At 43.8% G+C, this 19141-nt stretch overlaps 1 protein-coding gene across 19 annotated transcripts in view; it reads right to left on the reverse strand.

Annotated features, from left to right (window-relative positions):
- Window positions 1–19141, reverse strand: part of ESRRG (estrogen related receptor gamma) — a 660805-nt gene that overhangs the window by 324208 nt on the left and 317456 nt on the right. Inside the window, exon 1 of one of the 19 annotated variants that reach the window (XM_021064126.1) lies at window positions 5931–7023. The exons of 17 other annotated variants lie outside the window; for them this stretch is intronic. The gene's annotated coding sequence lies outside the window, so the exon portion shown is untranslated. Of the gene's footprint in view, window positions 1–112; window positions 2704–5930; window positions 7024–19141 lie in introns of those variants that run through there. One more of the 19 variants, XM_021064128.1, reaches the window with a different exon arrangement.

Consider the following 19141-nt stretch of genomic DNA (forward strand, 5'->3'; position numbering starts at 1 on the left):
ACTCCTAGCATCTTTTCTGAGCGTGGTGGGCGTGAAAACAGAGCAGAAGGACCCAGTCACCGACCCGCCCACGTGCCCACCATCAGGGCTCCTGCCCCTTCCCCAGACTCACCCAGGACGCTTCAAGAGGTGTCACTGGTGCCCTTGTGCAAATGACAGGAAGACCTGAGGTTTTTTCCTATGCCACTTCTCTTCCCCTTTGTTCTTGGTTACAACCTGCATACAACCATGTTCAGAGCATGCGTGTTAGGAAACCACCCTTCCGTGACTTTACGGCGGCACAGGTATGTCATGGTTCCTGCAGATTGAGCCTCAAGGAAAGTGTTAAGTTTAGGAAGGGTCCAGCTGGGAAGAAGGCAAGATAGAGCTTGGGAGATGAGACACAGCCTTAGAGACTCAGGCCAGGGAAAGCCTCAAAAATGAAGATGAAGAGACAGAATGGCATACAGAATACGGGCTCACTAGTAGAGAGCATATATCATATATACATACGCATACAGCTAACTATGTGTGTGTACACCTAGACAATATATGCACACATATGTATGTATATGCCCCATCTATGTATACATACACATGTAAATATGCACACATGTATAATACATACATACATATACACATATACATACATACATACACACACACACATATATATTTAAGAATTAGCCCACTTTCCAACAAGCAATCAATGCTTGGGAGCAGACAAATAGGAGATGCATGTAGAAACTGAAATGCAACCAGCCTTTAGGCACAGCCCTGATCAAAAATACTAGGTCACTGGGCTCTGTTTTGAGAAGCAAAATAAATTGAGAAACTAAAGAGTCAAAATGAGTCATATATTGGGTTACTGGATGTATTAGCCCATATATGAAAAACTTGAATTCCACAGAGATCTCTTTTTTACACAGAATGCTGTGGTTGCTTTTAGGAAGTGTTTGGTATGGGAGAAGATGGAACCTATCAAATAAAATGAGATAATATAAATATTTCATTTAGTCGTTATCATCTCTCTTTATGATGATGAGAAGACATTATTATCATATTTTTTATTCTAACTCATAAAAAATGGTCAATCTTCCACATTTGTAATGGGCTACAGCACACTAATCTTAGTTTGGCATGAAGCTCATACAAACCACTCAATATTTTCAATATAAATGTAATGACTTCTGATTTTAGGGAAAAATAACAATGCTCAAAAAAAACCATCACTGGTTAACTCTAGCCTCTCCCTTTGGACATTTATGTAAGTATGTGCACTTGCAAAAAATAAAATAAACTTTCTGCATATTCATTATGAAGAAGACGGATGATAATCAGTAGGAGAGACAGCAAATTTCTTCTTGAGGATTAGGCTCCAATTGGTTGAATTTCAACATCAACCTGGCAATTTTACCATAAAGTCAGCAGAAGTGAGTTCTTATACACTGTACCACTTACTACCGGGGAACATCAGGCGAAGGGAAAAGAACATGCTAGAATACATTGTGCATTATTTCTGGCATTAGTTAAAGGAACAGAGCATTATAAGGAAAAAATACAGTACCATTGATTTTTACAGGTGTTTAATACAGATAAGCTGAAAAAGGGGTTTCCATTTTAAGTCCAGTGATGGCTAAAGATGCATTCAAATATGTTCAAAAGCAATCTAAAGTCTTCTAAAACGGTGTTTAAGCTATTCAAGCAAAACGTAAACAGTTTTTGTCGCAGTACTGAGGAATGTGGGACAGAAACAGAGTCCAAGGGGCTGACTCTGACATGCGGCTGGCCACGTAAAATTGGGGGAGGAAGGTCCTGAAAACACAGGCAACACTGTTTCTCCATTATAAGATCACAGGTTATTTAGTGAAGACAGTAGCAGACTGTCCTTAGAAAGGGTAGGGGCATAATTACTCCAGGCCCACGCTCTGGAGGGACCGAAAGAAACAGTCAAGCTGAAGACTCAAAAATATGTTAAAGAGAGTCATTACATAGGGAAGTTCCAGCCAGGATGTTTGACCTTGTCTGTTTTTAATACATTTCTTTAAAGTTCATTTACAGAAACAACAGGAAAATCTTTGCTTTGCTCTAAGAGACAATCCTGAAATGGATACATTTAAGGGCTGGTAAAAACCAAATTCCAAAAAAAAAGTTTTTTATGTTGGCATCATGTGGCATAATTACAGAATGGATAAGGTTTCTTTTCTTTTTTTGGGGGTGGGGGCGCTGTGCCTACAGCCTGTGGAGGTTCCTGGGCCAGGGACTGAACCTGCACCACAGCAGTGACCTGAGCCACTGCAGTGACAACACCAGATCCTTAACCTGCTGAGCCACCCAAAAACTTCTGATAATGCTTCTATTTAACGCATTGTGGGGGGGGGATGGGCAATGGCCTCCAATTTCCATGCAGCTATATTCTCACACAGTAGTTCATATGGTAGCAGTTTGCCACACACAGTTGAGTAGAAAACAAATGAAGCAAAAGTGGCAGCAACCACTTCTGACCACATAAACAGAGCATTCAAAGATGCTACAAGACAGGAAGGGAGAGGCTTGCTGTGGGCATTCTTCACTGAGCGCTATGATTTCTGTTCTTCTCATCAGCAACCAGCCTTCCTTCCTTAGAAATACATTTTGATAATTCTGGTTCAAATGGAAGTCTAAATTTTAAAGTTGGGAGTTCCTGTTGTGGCACAGTGGATTAAGAACCCAACATAGTATCTGTGAGGATGCAGGTTCAATCCCTGGCCTTGCTCAGCGGGTTAAGGATCCGACATTGCCATAGCTGTGGTGTAGGTTGCAGCTGCAGCTCTGATTCGACCCCTAACCCAGAAACTTACATAGCTGCAGGTACGGCTGTGAAAAAAAAAAAAATTCTAAAGTTTGTATCCCTTGTACACTTTTTTTTTTTAAACCTATCTCCCTTCCTCTCTATGACCTTGGCTGGGTATCATCTTCTCCTTCCTGTTCTCATCATGCCCTAACTGACCGCAGGGTAGGCGCTCCCGGTGAACAAATATAAAGAGGGGGCATGGTTAGCCAAACCCCCTCTGGCCAATTGACTCGTAACCACAAATTTATGCCTGTTTTTGGTGCCTTCTAGCACTGAGGACAGGGCTGATATAAATGAGGAAAGGAGGGCTCGGCAGACAAAAATATCCCTCTCACAACAGGCATTAGCATCAATACAAAACGTCATGTTAACTAGGACGAAAGAACGCCGTCCAGCTGAACAGTTAAGTCTAAGTATTGTGAAGAATGAGCTACGGGAGAAGCCAAGCCAAGCTGGATAGGTTTATTGTAAAGATGCCCAGTCACTAACAGATCCCGTGAGCCGGGGCGGCTGACTCATGTTCTGGAGACGTGAACTTGGAAATCCCAGGACTCAGATGCTGCTGTTTGTTAAACACATGATATGATCAGCCACAAGTCGGAGCACCTAGAGAAGCAATCTCGACAAGCCTGGTTAGTGATACTTCAGGACACGCCCCAGCTCAGCTGTGATCCTGTCTCAGAGTTTCCACATGAGAGATGTCACGAGATGCCTCTGTGTTGTCAGTGGTAACGGGACAGGTGAAGCAGCCTCAGTAACATCAGGAACATAGGAATGTTTTGTAATTTAGTTATACTTGCAATGTTATGGAATTTAGTTAAAAAGATGGGGGAAACAGTTCAACGCAGAGGACATCAGAATTCATATTATAGGAGTTCCCGTCGTGGCGCAGTGGTTAACGAATCCGACTAGGAACCATGAGGTTGCGGGTTCGGTCCCTGCCTTGCTCAGTGGGTTGACGATCCGCTGTTGTCATGAGCTGTGGTGTAGGTTGCAGACACGGCTCGGATCCCGCGTTGCTGTGGCTCTGGCATGGGCCAGTGGCTGCAGCTCTGATTAGACCCCTAGCCTGGGAACCTCCATATGCCGAGGGAGTGGCCCAAGAAATGGCAAAAAGACAAAAAAAAAAAAAAAAAAAGAATTCATATTATATGGAGTCATACGATTGATTCTGATTCTGTGTAGATGGAGTGATGGGGCAGCAAAAATAAAAGCTTCTTTTACATTTTCAAAACAACTTTTTATTGATGTATAGGTGGTTTACAATGTTGTGTTAGCTTCAGGTGCACAGCAGTTTCAGGTACATAGCAGAGTGATTCAGGTGTGTGTGTAGGTGTGTGTGTGTGTGTGTGTGTGTGTGTGTGTGTGTGTATATTCTTTTTCAGATGCTTTCCACTATAGGCTATACCAAGATATTGAATACAGTTTGGAAGCCAGAAAATCAAGGTCCGAAACTTTGCTTGATCAGCATCGAGCAGCATCTGCTGGATCATTTAACTTTTCGGGTGTCTTATCTGTACTGTAAACTTGGGAAATAGGAAAACTTGCCCCTCTTGGGGACGTCACTGGGAAGCTCACACAGGTGGATATGCGTGAACACATGCTCATAGATGCTTAAGCACCCTACGTAAATATATGTGACTGTTATTCACCTGGGTTTGCACCAGGACGTCCTGCGCGCACAGGAGGAAAAATCGTTCGGTAAACATGCTCGCTCCCTTGGGAAAGAATTCTTACCACCCCTGTGAATTTGAGGAATAACGCCTGAGCTGCATTAACTGGTGTTTATTAATGTCTTATGAACCTCTGCCACGGCATCTGATTCACAATAAAAAAGATTAAGCAGACTAATTTGTCATTTATTTTCCAACGCCTGCTTTCCTGCCCGAAGCACCACGAATATCCCAGGAGCTCGTCAACCCAATTATTTCCCATTTTTGCATTACTTGCTGAAAGCAGTGCTAATGTGCCCAAAAGGCTTCGCTCCTTGCTGATGAAAAGGAAAAAAAGAAACAAACAAACAAACCAAAAAAACAGAGCAAAATAAAACAAACATATAAAAAACCTCTCCTCTCTACCTCAGCAGTGTTGTCATTTGGTGAAGAGAAACCCCCCCTACCCCCGACCACGGGGCCATATCTAGTAATCAAACCAAATTAGCAGACCTGCACTTACTGAGTATTTCTTTTGGGGGGTGGAAGGGAATATCCCGTCTCTAGAATGACATGCACAAGCTCAAGGGAGCGAAATTCTACTACGCCTATAGACACAAAGCGTTTTGTTCCCCTGTTTTGTGGAATGGTGTGTCAAGTCACTCAAAGAACTGGTGCATTCTTTTTCTTTTCCTTCTCAAAAATTTAATAACCAGTTGTTTAGCCAACTCCAAACATTAACTTGCAAACTCATTTGCGAATGTAGAAACCCCTCATTATTAAGAGAAGACGCACCAAGATGCCTCATTGTCTATGCATTTTCAAATCCAGCCTGATAAACGATTTTTAACCTGACGGTGTAACGGTTCCGCTACTTTCTTCAGTCTGTTTCTCTTTGAAAACGGGTTTTTCACTTATCCCAGGAGTTTCTGTATTGCTTAAGGCCAAATACTCCAGCACGACATTCACAACTATCAACTGTAAACATTTTTCCACCTTATTCTGCCCAAGGCTCGGTGCCACTTTAAACGTCAATGGATAGTTTCAGAAGCTTACAAGACTCCACCGAGTCACGAAGAATGATTCTTTTTTTAAAACTGGCCAACTTTACCAGCAATGCAAAATTTCTGTTTTAAATATTGGATCATTTTCGCTGTGGGGGGATACCGATGGAAAACCCAGTGTTTTTGCTTTCAGATATGATCAGCTTCAAGGATGAGATACAGCCGATTCAATTAATCCCCAGGAGGTTATTTCTTAGCATTATTTTCTTAAATCCTCCCCTTACTTTAATCAAGAATAGGAATGGTAAGGACTTGATACAGGGAAGAAGCATAGATTAGTGGTTAGCATAATAGCAGGAGAGGCAGGAAACGTGAATTCTATTCTTGGCCAAGTGGTCTTCGGTGAGCTCATGATTTATAGCCTCAGTTTCTCTATTTATCAATGGAAAGTGGGGCACTTACCGCAAAGACGAGCTTCACAGGGCTGATACTGTAGAGTGCTGACTATGTGCTGGGCACGGAGCTAACTGTTTTCAAAGGATGATTTTCTTTAATCCTTCGAAGCAGATAATATTATTATCCTAACTTTACGAACAAGGTAACTGAGGCACAGAGACGGTAAGGAAATGGCCCAAGGTCCCATAGCTGGGAGCCAAGTGCAGAGGCCGGCTCTCGAGCAACACTCTTCTCAGCTTCCCTGGCTTTGAGGGAGAGATGTACTATATACCCCGTCCAGAGTCTTTTCAGGCCAGGGGCCCAGATTTTTCCCTCTCCTCTCAGGGCTCTGGGAATAGTCTCCCAAATCCTCATGCTCTGGGCCGCTCGCTCCTGCCACCTGCCTTGGAGGGAGGACCACCCGGCTCGGGCCTCCCCGGCTGTGCTGCCCCGGGCAGCCCCCACACACAGCAGTTGCCACACAGCAGAGCTTCATCTGCCAGCTGAACTTGAGAGAGACCTCTGGGCATGGTCAAGTGCAGCTGGTGGAGGGAGGCTCAGATTTCCGATGAGCTGGACACAATGGGGAGGCGCTGTCACGCGATTACAGGAGCACATGCTCGCTGCTCCTTTTTCCAGCAGAAGCGCATGGACTATTTAAAACTCCTCCCCGCCCCCACCTCTTACACGCCTTCCCTAGGGGTGAAGTTCAGCCAGCGGACGATGGGCCAGATGTTATTTGGTGTCACTATTTTCCTTGCAAAATGAGGACCAAACACAACCAGAAACCGGCCTCCAGAGGAAAACTGCCACAGTTGCTGACAACGTGCCTCCCCAGTGGCACAACGTGCAGAGGGTAAAGGGGCAACGCTGGGGCTCCTCCATCGGAGTCTGGCCTCTGCAGGGAAAGCCGACTTGAACGTGACTTCCCCAGACGCTAAGGAAAGGCCTTCTCCAGTACTAGGGTTCATCCTCCTTATCAGAGCTAGCTTGCCGAAACAAGGAAACAAGAGCAAAGGTTTACAAGATCTCACGAGAAGTTCCCGATTTGGCTCAGGGGGTTAAGGGCCCAATCCTGTCTTGTGAGGATGCCAGTTCGATCCCTGGTCTCGCTCAGGGAGTTAAGAATCTGGTGTTGCCACAAGCTGTGGCGTAGGTCATAGATGCGGCTCAGATCTGGCATTGTTGTTGTGGCCGTGGCATAAGCCGGCAGCTGCAACTCTGATTTGACCCCTAGCCCGGAAACTTCCATATGCTGCAGGTACGGCCATAAAAAGAAAAAAAGGAAAAAAAGAAAGAAAAGAAAAAAAGGAAAAAAAAATTAAAAGGTCTCACCACATGAAGTCTTTGGGGTGCTGTATACAACACGGCTTCAAAATACACCATATTGGGGTATTCATTAAAAACTAAGGTCATTTCACATATTTCGTAGTTGTGAACTCAATAAGAGCTAGCGACCTTCACATTTCACGAGTCTAGTTAAACTGTGAATAGTAAAATGATGCCTTCTGTACGTAAGCCCCAAATAAATAAGCAACAAATAAGGGAATGCTACAGTAAAAGAACCAAACTTTGGAAAACGGCCTAGTTCTTTAATGTGTCTGGAACGTCATTGCAAATGGTATACACCGAACTTTCCTGAGATTCAAGAGTGTTTACATACAACCGCTAGGTCAACATTTGCACATTTAAAAGAACTACATTGGCTTAAGAGAAGCTTGGTATCCACTAAAACCTAATCGGAGAGAACAGAAAACCGGAATCGTACACATGACTTCTAAGATATTTGAAAATCTTCTCCCCGTAAAGAGATCTTTCAAAGATGGCAAACACCGAAGCTCTGCCAATAAAGAAGGAAAACCTTTCTAAACAAGTCGCTTCAAGCACGTGGCCCATATATCAGGTCGTCCTATCTTATTCATGCTTTAGAGAAAATGGTTTATGATCTTTTTATATTCAGATACTCTTTGTACAAAACACTGCTTTTTTAGTTCAAAAAGCAAAGTTTAAGCAATGTTTGTGGTTAAGCATCACAGAGGGCAAATTGTTGTGTTACTAAGGAAAAAATCATATAGAAAAACAGGAGCTTAGTGAGTCAAGACAGAAGAGAGCTGCTCAAACGAGGAAACACTTTGGGAAAGGCTGCCCTGGACACACATGAAATAACCTCTGGAAGATGTCAAAGCACCTGGGAAATGAACTCTTCTCCTTCCTAAAAAACACTGAACAAACAGCCACAAGAGGCAAATAAACGACTGAACTCAATCCTTGGTCTTTAAAATGTAATTCAAAAGACTAGCCAAGGTATCATCTCAGTAGGAAAAAGATGTACAGTAATTGTATTCTGAAAAATGAATTAAGAGCACATTGTCATCAACTCCAGCAAAAATAATAAAGGCAGAAGAGATTAAAGAGGCGAGCGTATCTTTCGGAATTGTAAAATGGGTTTATAGGTCTCTTAATAACAACTTTTCCTCAAACCTTACATAAATAGGCTTAGATGATACAAATATTATGTGGGCTGTGTGGACACTCCCAGGTTCCTAATCATGTTTAGGGATTACTTGATAGAACAGAGACATTTCATTCCTATTGGGCCGAGGGATTACCGCAAGGAAACATCTAATATTCCATTTTTTAATTTCATGCATTTTTTATTTACCTTTAATGATGCTGTATATATTCATCATCCTGAAATATTAAAACAGTATGAAAAAAGTAATAAATTGGTGGAAAATTTAGGGAATAGGAATGCAACAGCACGCAAATCATACACTATCAAGTGCTTGATACACATTTAAAATTACTGCCGACTACGGCAAAGCCAAATTCCTAGCAGATTTCTGAAGCACAAAGTCACAATAAGAAGATCAGCAGAACAGACTGAAATAATAGAATATTCATCCCTCTAATCCATATGCAATTCTTTAGGGCTTTTTTTTTTTTAACAATGCATATGAGGTCTGACTGTATTCAGGATTTAAATAAGTTGTCTCTTTCCTTCCTGCTCCTCTCTCTTTTTATAAAAAAAAAAACTGTATATACAGTTATCATTTCTGCACGGCTGCACCAGCAGAGACAAGGTTAGCAGGTTTGCTCACAGCTCCAATGAAACAATAGCATTTTTAAACAACAAAAGTGTTAAAAGAAATACAATTTTATCCATCCCTCCAAAACCTCCTGTAACAGATTTTTGGGAAGAAGGAAAGTTGGTATCATTCAGAGGAGAAATGAAGTGATGTTTTTGTCACTTAATTACCAATTAATAAGTGATATTATATTGCATTTAAATATTGACAAGAAAAGCAACATGTAGGCTTTTGACCTCTGCTAGATTCACCTTCCCTTGCAGACAGATGAGATTCTCTGTTTGCTGGGCACGAAGAAATATTGTAACAAGGAATAGAGAACTACGGAGGAAGAAGCCCCCATCACCTAGTTTGGGATGAGCTCTTCTGGGAGACCGCTTGGAACTTTGGGAAAAGGGAAGGACACAGGGGGTATCAGATGCCCAGCAGTCAGTTCCACCGTCAGGTTCAACCTGGCAGCTGCATCCTCACGTTCTCAGCCCGTGTTCTAACTGCCCCATGTTAACAGAAGTCTTCCAGCAAGTATGGTGACTGTAAATCACCTTTTTTTTGGTTTCTTTGTATATTCTCATTTTTCTTTCTTTAAGGGACACTTATTGCCTTGTAACCAGGAGGAAAACCAACAAACAGGAACTACTTAAAAATGCTATTCTTTTTTTGGCCACACCCATGGTATAGGGAAGTTCCTGGGCCAGGAATTGAACCCGCACCTCCACAGAGACATGAGCCACTGCAGTCAGGTTCTTCACCCGCAGTGCCCTAGCGGGAACTCCAAGATGTTACCTAGTCCTTCAAGTCTCACACACATTCCCTTCTTTAAGAGGCTTTCTTCCATCCATGTGACAGACTCGGTCCCTCCTTTGTGCCACTGTTGCTAGCAAATGTCTTACAGCTCAAGTCACCTTCTCTCTCGTGGTCTGGCCCTTTGCCCTACGAGCATGACCTTGGTAGGATGACGTCCCTCCAGGGCACAGGCTGGGTCTTCTTTCCCATTATTTTCTCTCTTGCAGGACCGATCATAGCTCCTTGCACCTGGTGGGTATTTAGTAATCTGTTGTTGTTTATTGAATGAACTAAAACTAGTTTTATTAAGTGGTTTTTTTTTTTTTTTCCTGTTATATGCCCTGTTTGTCAGCTCACTACTCCGATTAGACAATTCTACCAGTTGTGAATGGGGTTAGTTACGATGAATGGCACTACACACAGGGACAGGATGCCTCTCTGAAGATGAACTAGAGAGGATTTGCATGTCCCACCACCTCGAACAATGACTCAGACAGAAAAGAGAGTCTGCAGCTGGAGGAAAACACTTACAGGAAGAGGAGAGCAGACACCAACAAGACAATGTTGGAAATAAAAATGCCTACTCACACCAAGCAATAGAGAACCATACGGGAGATGAAGGTGGCGTATGGCAGAGAGAAGGAAAGAGCTCTTCCCTCTACTTAAGAGAGAAAAATAAGTTTCTTTAGGGGAAGAGATGTTACTACACCCACTTAATACATATAAAAGCAAAGACGGGGAGTTCCTCTTGCGGTTCAGTGGAAACAATCTTGACGAGTATCCATGAGGATGTGGGTTCGATCCCCGGCCTCGCTCAGTATCTGCCATTGCTGTGAGCTGTGGTGTAGGCCAGCAGCTACAGTTCTGATTCGACCTCTGGCCTGGGAACTTACATATGCCATAGGTGCAGCCCCCAAAAGCAAACAAACAAAAAAAAAAGCCTGCTAAGATTTTAAATGGAAAGGACAGTCTTAAGGAAGTTCCCACATTCCAGACTACTGCTCTTAAAATCTCTTCCTGACTCTGCTTTGCATTTGCCTGGCTGTGATGTGTCTCCATTTCTCTCTAACCCTCGCAATGCATTTCAGGGTGGAGATAAGCTGCAAATCCATCCAATTTTAATCCAATTCCTTCTTGAAGACTTTAAGCTTATTCCTTCATTCCTCTTTAAAGACATTAAGACACTCAATGGGGAAAAAAATACTCAAAATATGGAGTGATGAATGTGGCAAGAGGAAAAGGGGAAAACGACTTATTAAAGCTGATGTAAATTATAGAAAAAACCAAGGCTAATGTCTTCTTACACCCCCGGTCTTACGTCAGAACAAACTGCTCTCAGCTCTACGACAGGATGACCCCAACTATGACATGATATCACCTTTTTTCAGCTCAAGTTCCCAGGCCACTAAGCCTTCTGACTCTAGGCAATCGTTCAAGAATTCGGAAGTGTTCTCAAGTTCTTGTGTGAACCAAGATATGTCAACCCGCAGCAGGTGGTTCAGCTCCTCTGAGATTCTTCACTGAGTACATCCAGCATGTGGCAAAGCCTCTTACAGACAAGACATGCACTGCTTTGCTATGAGCCACCCAGACTTGCTAGGGTTAATACATTACCTGATATTTATAACTGGCGACAACAGGTCATGGTGTCACACAGGACAGGGCAGAGAGAGTGCTAAGACTGCTAGCTTTAAATTCTATAGCAACTGCCAACACCATTCACAAAAGCTTGTCTTCCCATAGAAGGACCCCCCCCCCCTGCCCATGGCTTCATGAACCTTGCTTTCCCTGCCTTCATGGGCTGCTAATATTTGATCAGCATTTGGGGGGTGGTGGAATTTTCTAAAGCATGAATGAACTGCATTATAATGTTTTTAGTGAGACTGACTTTGTTTTAGAGGTTTCAGTTATACGTGTGCGAATTCATATAAAAGTTTGAGCTACAAAGCAAGACAGGGTGGGGCCAACTGTTATTGGTGGAAAGAAGAACTACTGGCAACCACTGCTGTCATCTACCTCGTCTGCTTCCTCCTCCCGGGAGAGGTTCATGCTAACTTCCAGATTCCCTTTCCCTTCCAGATTCAACTGGCTTTTGTTGAAGTAGCTACTTAGCTGGAATTTCATTTTGCTGGAAAACACTCAACATGCTTTACCCATTCAACTGAACCACTGGAAATCGTGGGTGTTTCGTGGGGTTAATAATGGTCAAATAGTGAAAATCCATATCATTCCACCGTATCCATTGTCTCATCTGAGTCTCGCAATGATATTTTGCAGCAGATGGTATTACCTTTATTTTATTCTGAGGGTGTAGTGTCACATGACTACTCAAGGACAAAAGCTGGGCTTTAACACTGGGTCTATAAGGATTCAAAGCTCAGGCTGCTGATCTCCAGGTGGAATTACTATCTCCACCACCAGGCTGAGTAGGAAGGGAGTTAGAACTCTGGGACAAACACACCCATGTTTTAGAAACCCTGGCAGAAATCACAGGATCTCAGGATGGGACCCTCTTACTCTTTCTCTTAAGGTGGAGACAGATGATTTAAGAGTTATTTGACCAAGACATCAGTTGGCAGTGAATTTCAACCCAGGCATAGGTATGTCCCGTGCTCAAGTAACGTTAAAAAATCATTGTTTTACAGACCGGTGGTTGCCAGAGGTGGAGGGTGAAGGGGATCAAAAGATACAAACTTGGAGTTCCCGTCGTGGCGCAGTGGTTAACGAATCCAACTAGGAACCATGAGGTTACGGGTTCGATCCCTGGCCTCGCTCAGTGGGTTAAGGATCCCGCGTTGCCATGAGCTCTGGTGTGGGTCGCAGACTCGGCTCGGATCCGACGTTGCTGTGGCTCTGGCATAGACCGGGGTCTGCAGCTCCGATTCGACCCCTAGTCTGGGAACCTCCATATGCCGAGGGAGCGGCCCTAGAAAAGGCAAAAAGACAGAAAAAAAAAAAGTATAAACTTTCAGCTACAAAATAAGTAAGTCATGAGGATGTCACATACAGCTTGGTGACTACAGTTAATAATATCGTCTTGTGTATGTAACAGTTGCTAAGAGAGGGAATCTTACAAGTTATCACAAGGGAGAAAAATAATGTAACTACGTGTGGTGGTAATGGATGTTAACTTGAAAAAAAAGTCCTGTTTGACAATGGAGTTTCCTTAAGAAGTAATGATTGATGGTTTCTGAAAGTCTGGATGGATGAACAATTATATACAGTAACACTTGGAGGAAACCAACTTTTGAACAAACCCAACTAAAATCATCTCGAACATAAAAGGAATGACCAACAGCAAAAGAAAGGGTTTATCTTGGAAACAAATAATGGTTTCAAGATGGCAATTATACTGAGCAAAGGGTTCACAAATAATGAATTTTAAAAAAGCATGTTCTTAAAGCAGTAGTATTCCCCCCCAGCCGTTCCTTCTGAAGCCATTCAAACCCAATGGCAAACACCTGCTGCTGTCCGGCAGCATGAATTAATAAGCAGGTGTGTGGAAGGCTTATCTTCGAGTCATCGAGGATTTCTGCCACTCCTTAGGCTCTGGCTGCTTCCGGGTATCATGGATTATCAGTATGTTCCTTCATTTGTTTATATAAACGGGCCAATGGCTGTTGAAACACTTCAGAGCACTTAACGAAAGCAAACAAAGCTCTTGAACTTTAAATATCCAACAAGAGGAGCTATTGACAAGTAGGACTTTACTCAGCAAATCTCAATATCATTGGGAACCTTTATACAATCCTCCAGATTGACAAAGAAGGCACACAACCCAGACGCTTATCTCAACTTCGGCTCCACATAGAAGATAGCATCCTGATTTGAAACTCGGTTCAAAAACAATGCTGCCACCTTGCAGTTTCACTTGCTTGCTTTAACTGCCATTGGGATTGAAGATAAGTCTATCCAATGAGAGCAGAAAAAGGTCTTTAGATTCTATGTTAGCCTTCTAGTTTCTAGATTCCCTCCCACCCTTCACTCCCTAAGCCGAAAGCTATTTCTGAGAAATCCTGGAAGAGGACATTAGATTCAATCGGGGTGCCTGGATTTCCGTCTGAGCATCCCTCTCATCTGAAGGATGGCGCATAACGTCACACACCCTCCCCGGGAACCGTGTCCCTGACCTGTGAAAAGTGGGAGTAACTCTGGACGCAAAGACCCCTTTCACCTCTAATAGCCCATTATTCTACTCTTTAAGGAATTTACAATGACAAAATCATTTGATTGATTCACATTGGAAAGCGTGCCATGGTAGCAGTGCATATAAAGTTATGTAAAATATTCCCAAATACTGGCAATGGATTCATTGTGTTGTTTCTTTTACAGCCAGAAAGAAATTGCATATTTCTGGTGATTTGGGGAAATGTTAACATTGCCATGGCATTTTATTTATTTATTTACTTTTTTTATGGCCACACCCAGGCTAGAGAAAGAATCAGAGCTGCAGCTGCCAGCCTATGCCACAGCCACAGCAACTTGGGATCTGAGCCACATCTGCGACGTACACCATAGCTCATGGCAATGTCAGATCCTTAACCCACTGAGTGAGGCCAAGGATCAAACCCACATCCTCATGGATACTATTCACGTTCATTACCACTGAGCTACAAAGGGAACTCCAAAAACACCTTGTTTTTAAGAAATTCAAATCACTTAACCTTATTTCCACTTTCCTTTCTAGGCTGACCAAGAAGCTGGATTCTACTTCTTCCCAAGTGTTATGTTTTCTAATGCAACGCACTTGTTTATCTCATTTCAAGCCACCAGGTTTCAGATGGGAACGTAAACTTTCTTTACAGGATTCAAGACATTAGACTAAGAAATTTGGGGGGGAAATCCAAAACTCCTCCTAGATATTGGTCTATGGCCTATGGTTTTACATAGTTCAACACCCTTAAAGCAATGTTCATGACTTTGCCACTGACCCACTGCCCTCTGTTACAATGAAAGACAAGTCTGTTTTGTACACACCTTAGACAACAAGCACTGGGCTGGAGCCCTACAGGGCATGGGGACAGATTTTCAACTGCAAGATGTTTTTCTCATTTATCCCTCTTTTGATAAAACCACATGCATATCTAACAAGAGAGAAGAGTCTAGAAAAGCTAGAAAACGACATTCTTTTCCCCGCATTCTTTAAGAGATGTTAGATTAGGGAGCAAGGCTCAATGTCTTGTCAAGTGCCTCTCTATGTTTTAAGCTTCTTCTTCTTCTTACTTTTTTTTCCCCCACAAAGCCTGGATTAGAGAAGGTGTGAACTACTGAATGATAAAATCTTAGGCCCAGATCCTGCAGGGAACAGCTTTTGAAATTCTCCAACATACAAAGTTATAATGGGGTTTTAATGCATAAAATGGCTGAGTAATTTAAATGTTTAGAAAAGAAAACAGTCTTTCCTAGAGTTTATGAAGTGGTCAGCCTATTGCTTATGATGATTAATTGTGAGTCATCCCTTCAAACACGTGGTCCAGAGAGAGGATGCTGAAGACACACACACATTTTTCCAAACGAGCATCTCACTGGGATGGGCTTCATTTTTGCGCATGAAATAAAGACGGGGAAGTGACACACCATGAACCATATTAAGATTGCGGTCTACCCGGCCCACCTTACTAGATGAAGAATAATGTTTTAAACATATGTATTCAGTATCTGTCTGCACGTGGTTCGGCATGACGATAGAGATTACACCTGATCAGGAGGCCAGCAGCCTTTAAAGTCTGTCAGTGTCACAGAGGCCTGTCCCTAATAACGTATGCTTCTCTTCGTCATCAGGGTCTGACCCCAGACAGTGACAGTCTTGACAGTAACGGTGGCCAGAAAATGTGGGCATGGTTACCTCTCCCTGTCAGCTCTGAAAGCGCTGGGCCCAGAGACAAGTCCTTCTTGGGCCTTCTTCCTGCCCCTCCAGGTGAGGGTAGAAGGGAGAAATCCTTGGCCTGAGCCTCAGGACGGTGAGCGGGACCGAGCGCCTTCACTCCGGGTTCTGTATCTCGGTGCTGCTTAGGTGTTTTCCTTATAAGAACCAAACAGTACAATGTGGACAGTACCACCCACGTCAGGTCATTGTCAGGGTCCAATAATACATGACTGTGATACATGGCCTGGCTCCTATGGATGCTCAACCTGTCCATGATGGGCAGCGCTGAGCAACCTCGGATTCAAATCTAGTCTCTGCCACCAAATAGCTGTCTAATTACCTCAAGGCTCAACACTCTACTAAGCATTTTAGAAGGAGAAGGATGGAGCATAACCAGACCCCTTGGCATCAGCACCTGAACAAGGACACTCTGGAAATGTAACAATACGATATGGTCCACCCAGCACAAAAGGATGCACGGTCATAGGCAGATAGCTCGCCCATCCCTTCCTGAGTCCCTAGAGTTAAGCTGCATCCGTTGGCTCTGTGGTGGTGAAATCTTCCCAACCAATGAAGCCAACCCAGCATTTGAGGGGAAGGGTCCAAGGCTGATTTTGCAGCATTTAAGTGAGAGTATGAACTCCCATTCACGTCTCTCCTAGTGCCCTTGCCAATAAAACTAGAGGAGCAGCAGCGTTTCCCTAAATATTCTCCTGCACTGGGATTGAAAGGGAGGGCAGGTGGAGTTACTCTGAATTGGAGCTAAGGTCTAATGACAAAGCGCTCAGGTCACCATGAGCCAAGGAAATGCTGAAGGAAAACGCACGCTCATGCTTAGAGACAGAGCGACGGTGTGCAGTCCGAGAGTCGACACACTGGCTAAGGTACCACTCTAATCCCATGCATCTCTCTGGATGTGTAAACAGACAGTGCGCTGACATGCAGTATCAGAAGCAAAAGTACAGCATGGACCATCGCGAGCTGGCACCTACGGACCTTGAGTGTTCAGCACTAGCTGGTGACCGGGGCTCGTTTACCATTTACCACCGGGTTCAGAGGTCAAGAGAGGTGATAAACAGAGGGCAGTGACAGTACTGCTATTATATTATTAGATATTACTGGGTATCATGTGAAAATTGTTTTATACATATTCCCTGATTTCATCCTGTATTAATAAGCCTTGGGGTTTGATATTATCATTCCCATTGTACAGATAAGCAAACTGAAAGTCGGAGCCTGATGTTTCTGAATCCAAAGGGCTGGCCCTTAATTTTAGGCCAGTCTTACCTAAATTCTAAGGTCATCCCAGCGTCGAGTAGAATGACACTGTCGTTGCTTCCGATCCCCAGAAAGGAACTTGAAATCGTTCCTTTAAGCTTTTCCATACTTTGTTTCTAGAAGAGCTTGCAATGTGAGCTAAGAACCTGACACAGTGCCTGTGAGGATATGGATTCCGTCCCTGGCTTTGCTCAGGGGTTAAGGATCCAGCACTGCTGCAAGCTGTGGGGGAGGTCACAGATGTGGCTCAGATCCAGTGTTCCTGTGGCTGTGGCTGTGGTGTAGGCCGGCAGCTGCAGCTCCGATTCAACCCCGAGCCTGGGAACTTCCATATGGCGCAGGTGAGGCTCTAAAAAGACAAAAAGAAACCTGTACTGAAAGCAAAAAACTGGTTGTCTGGGTCCCTCATGGTTATCACTTGTTCACCAGTGTGATCGTGTGGCTGTTGGGAGCTGCACTGCCCAACCTCATCAGAGGGCACCGCCTGCACATGCTAGCCCAGGAAAAGAGCAAAATCCAAAATTGAAGTACAGTTTCTATCAATGTGTATCTTTCTGAAGCCACGGTAAAGCCAGGAAACCCTAAGTCAAGGCACCGTAAGTCAGGGACGGTCCATATTTCTTCGATGCTCTCTGGTTTCCCTTCTATCCGCCCGTACATGGGAAAAGCTGGGATAAATCCCTAGCTCTGTCTCTACCACCTGCATAGGCTGGAGTAACTGACCCTCTTCGTGTCCTCACCTGCAAAACAGGAATAATAATACCTATCTCCTTCAGTGGAGGAGCTTCTTAAAATTCTCTAGTCTGCCATAATTTTTCTTCCCTCTTGATAAAAATATAATTTATTTCATGTAAGTCACTTGACACTTAGCCTTTCTTTTTTTTGCAGCATATGGAGGTTCCCAGACTAGGGGTCAAAGTGGAGCTGTAGCCACCGGCCTTCACCAGAGCCACAGCAACGCAGGATCCGAGCCGCATCTGCGACCTACACCACAGCTCACGGCAACGCCGGATCCTTAACCCACTGAGCAAGGCCAGAGATCGAACTTGCAACCTCATGGTTCCTAGTCGGATTCGTTAACCACTGAGCCACGATGGGAACTCCCGACACAGACTTCCTTTTTTTTTTTTTTTTTTTTGGTCTTTTTGCTATTTCTTGGGCCGCTCCCGTGGCATATGGAGGTTCCCAGGCTAGGGGTCTAATCGGAGCTGTGGCCGCCAGCCTACACCAGAGCCACAGCAACGCGGGATCCCAGCTGCATCTGCAACCTACACCACAGCTCACGGCAACGCCGGATCGTTAACCCGCTGAGCAAGGGCAGGGACCGAACCCACAACCTCATGGTTCCTAGTCAGATTCGTTAACCTCTGCGCCACGATGGGAACTCCGACTTTCTTAAATTGACTTTCTGTGTATGATCCTATTTTGCCAATCAGTCAAGTGAATAAATGAATGAAAGTGTATCCAGCTATGTCCAGTGTCAGGTGGGAGGTGTGGAGAACAGAAAAGGTAAATATCATCTGGGCACCCATCAAGTAAGACCGAATAGCTGCGTATAAAAAACGACAGTTCAAGTTCAGTGCTAAGGGAGATTGGTGTAGGGGAAAGTTAATTCCAGAGAAAACCAGAAGCAAGAAGGACGTCAGGTATGAGGTGGTATTTGCCTTGGGCCTTGAAAGATGAGCAGAATCTCAGAGGTTGGAAACTGGTGACACGATGGAGAAAAATTAAAACCTTTCTAATTCTGTCTACATCATTAGCTCGTTTTCCCCCGTTTTGTGGTTCACTATTCTGTTTCAAGAATGACATTGTTAGCGATGACGGACCATCTCCTGTGTCCAAGAAAGAACCAGAGCTTGAATTGGGGGGCTGTTTCCCAGAGGGAGAGCTGGACTAAAACCTGGGACCTTCCTAGCCCTCTTAGCTCAGAAGGAAATGGATTCCTGTGACCCATGACAGGAGGCCCTTTTATACATATTCTGCATATTTACAGATTGAAAGCCATCGTGTTTTGCTTGCTTTTTTGGTGTTTTCACAGAAGGAAGGTATGCAGAGGCACACAGAGACCACACTGCCTAGCCTGTGTTTCCACACCTGCCAACACCTACATCTGAAGGTTGTCGTTCAAGCTGCAAAGCAATAGAAAACGTTTCATAAATGCTTAAAACAAGGAATGATAAAAATCGCATTATTAGGATACATAACTTCACCACCACAAAATT

This window comes from Sus scrofa, chromosome 10 (assembly GCF_000003025.6).
Source record: "Sus scrofa isolate TJ Tabasco breed Duroc chromosome 10, Sscrofa11.1, whole genome shotgun sequence".
NCBI classification, from domain to species: Eukaryota; Metazoa; Chordata; class Mammalia; order Artiodactyla; family Suidae; genus Sus; species Sus scrofa.